This window comes from Garra rufa, unplaced genomic scaffold, assembly GCF_049309525.1.
Source record: "Garra rufa unplaced genomic scaffold, GarRuf1.0 hap1_unplaced_003, whole genome shotgun sequence".
NCBI lineage: Eukaryota > Metazoa > Chordata > Actinopteri > Cypriniformes > Cyprinidae > Garra > Garra rufa.
The window spans coordinates 1,616,071-1,618,570 of NW_027394278.1; the positions used below are offsets into that span (position 1 = coordinate 1,616,071).

The window sequence follows — 2,500 nt, forward strand, 5'->3', positions numbered from 1 at the left end:
GATAAGGCCGATTGTTACACTTTTATGGGAGACCGCCTGGGAATACCAGGTGCTGTAAGCTTTTGCCTTTTCTTCACTATTTATATAATATGCTGGCTTTTACGGAGGCTGATCTTTAAATAGCCCACTTTTTGGAGCAGCCCTCGCTTATGGCCATACCGCGCTGAGAGCGCCCGATCTCGTCTGATCTCGGAAGCTAAGCAGCGTCGGGCCTGGTTAGTACTTGGATGGGAGACCGCCTGGGAATACCAGGTGCTGTAAGCTTTTGCCTTTTCTTCACTATTTATATAATATGCTGGCTTTTACGGAGGCTGATCTTTAAATAGCCCACTTTTTGGAGCAGCCCTCGCTTATGGCCATACCGCGCTGAGAGCGCCCGATCTCGTCTGATCTCGGAAGCTAAGCAGCGTCGGGCCTGGTTAGTACTTGGATGGGAAACCGCATGGGAATACCAGGTGCTGTAAGCTTTTGCCTTTTCTTCACTATTTATATAATATGCTGGCTTTTAGAAAGACTTGTTTTACCGCTCTATTTATTACAATCATTTACATGTATTATAGAGTTTTAAGTGTTTTACATGTTTTTTAGGCCATTTTATTACTCTTAACATTTTAAGTGTATGTGTCTTTAATAAATGGATGGTTGGCCTGTCATGTGACTAGACACATGACAGGAAGCAGGAAGTACAACTGTATAAGAGAGCAGCATGACAAACAAAGGACAGTCACCAAACTGTTGGATTGAGGAGTTGCTAATTTTAGAGCTCACCTTTCCATTCACCACCTGCAAACTTTGGATTACACTTTCTGTGGATTGTATATACACTGGTGGACACTCACATTGGACTTATCAACACACTGGGGTTCTTGGACTGTTTTTAGGGTATGGACAAATGAACTGTATTCTTTTAACAGAGTTTACCTGTTTTTAGGGTATGGACAAATGAACTGTATTCTTTTAACAGAGTTTACCTAGTTTTATCGTGTTGTTTTAAAGTCTTTTATGTGAACCTTGTAAATACACCAAATCTATTTAAACCAATTTTCTTTTATGTCTCATTCTTTTAACCACTAGTCATCTCTCACAGTTAAATCTGACCCCATTTTAGTCTTGTAACTCGGCTGATAAGACCGATTGTTACACTTTTATGGGAGACCGCCTGGGAATACCAGGTGCTGTAAGCTTTTGCCTTTTCTTCACTATTTATATAATATGCTGGCTTTTACGGAGGCTGATCTTTAAATAGCCCACTTTTTGGAGCAGCCCTCGCTTATGGCCATACCGCGCTGAGAGCGCCCGATCTCGTCTGATCTCAGAAGCTAAGCAGCGTCGGGCCTGGTTAGTACTTGGATGGGAGACCGCCTGGGAATACCAGGTGCTGTAAGCTTTTGCCTTTTCTTCACTATTTATATAATATGCTGGCTTTTACAGAGGCTGATCTTTAAATAGCCCACTTTTTGGAGCAGCCCTCGCTTATGGCCATACCGCGCTGAGAGCGCCCGATCTCGTCTGATCTCGGAAGCTAAGCAGCGTCGGGCCTGGTTAGTACTTGGATGGGAGACCGCCTGGGAATACCAGGTGCTGTAAGCTTTTGCCTTTTCTTCACTATTTATATAATATGCTGGCTTTTAGAAAGACTTGTTTTACCGCTCTATTTATTACAATCATTTACATGTATTATAGAGTTTTAAGTGTTTTACATGTTTTTTAGGCCATTTTATTACTCTTAACATTTTAAGTGTATGTGTCTTTAATAAATGGATGGTTGGCCTGTCATGTGACTAGACACATGACAGGAAGCAGGAAGTACAACTGTATAAGAGAGCAGCATGACAAACAAAGGACAGTCACCAAACTGTTGGATTGAGGAGTTGCTAATTTTAGAGCTCACCTTTCCATTCACCACCTGCAAACTTTGGATTACACTTTCTGTGGATTGTATATACACTGGTGGACACTCACATTGGACTTATCAACACACTGGGGTTCTTGGACTGTTTTTAGGGTATGGACAAATGAACTGTATTCTTTTAACAGAGTTTACCTGTTTTTAGGGTATGGACAAATGAACTGTATTCTTTTAACAGAGTTTACCTAGTTTTATCGTGTTGTTTTAAAGTCTTTTATGTGAACCTTGTAAATACACCAAATCTATTTAAACCAATTTTCTTTTATGTCTCATTCTTTTAACCACTAGTCATCTCTCAAAGTTAAATCTGACCCCATTTTAGTCTTGTAACTCGGCTGATAAGGCCGATTGTTACACTTTTATGGGAGACCGCCTGGGAATACCAGGTGCTGTAAGCTTTTGCCTTTTCTTCACTATTTATATAATATGCTGGCTTTTACGGAGGCTGATCTTTAAATAGCCCACTTTTTGGAGCAGCACACGCTTATGGCCATACCGCGCTGAGAGCGCCCGATCTCGTCTGATCTCGGAAGCTAAGCAGCGTCGGGCCTGGTTAGTACTTGGATGGGAGACCGCCTGGGAAAACCAGGT

General features: G+C 41.7%; 5 non-coding genes across 5 annotated transcripts in view; all 5 read left to right on the plus strand.

Moving 5' to 3' along the window:
- The first annotated feature begins 145 nt into the window (after positions 1–145).
- Positions 146–264, plus strand: LOC141311577 (5S ribosomal RNA). The gene has a single exon (XR_012349036.1). It is a non-coding gene; the product is annotated as a 5S ribosomal RNA (ribosomal RNA).
- An 84-nt stretch (positions 265–348) lies between these two features.
- LOC141311661 (5S ribosomal RNA) lies at positions 349–467 on the plus strand. The gene has a single exon (XR_012349121.1). It is a non-coding gene; the product is annotated as a 5S ribosomal RNA (ribosomal RNA).
- An 801-nt stretch (positions 468–1,268) lies between these two features.
- Positions 1,269–1,387, plus strand: LOC141309853 (5S ribosomal RNA). Its single transcript, XR_012347400.1, has one exon. It is a non-coding gene; the product is annotated as a 5S ribosomal RNA (ribosomal RNA).
- An 84-nt stretch (positions 1,388–1,471) lies between these two features.
- Positions 1,472–1,590, plus strand: LOC141311589 (5S ribosomal RNA). The gene has a single exon (XR_012349048.1). It is a non-coding gene; the product is annotated as a 5S ribosomal RNA (ribosomal RNA).
- Positions 1,591–2,391: 801 nt separating this feature from the next.
- Positions 2,392–2,500, plus strand: part of LOC141310959 (5S ribosomal RNA) — a 119-nt gene continuing 10 nt past the window's right edge. The window contains exon 1 of the ribosomal RNA XR_012348434.1: positions 2,392–2,500. This exon is cut by the window's right edge and continues 10 nt beyond it. This is a non-coding gene — a ribosomal RNA (5S ribosomal RNA).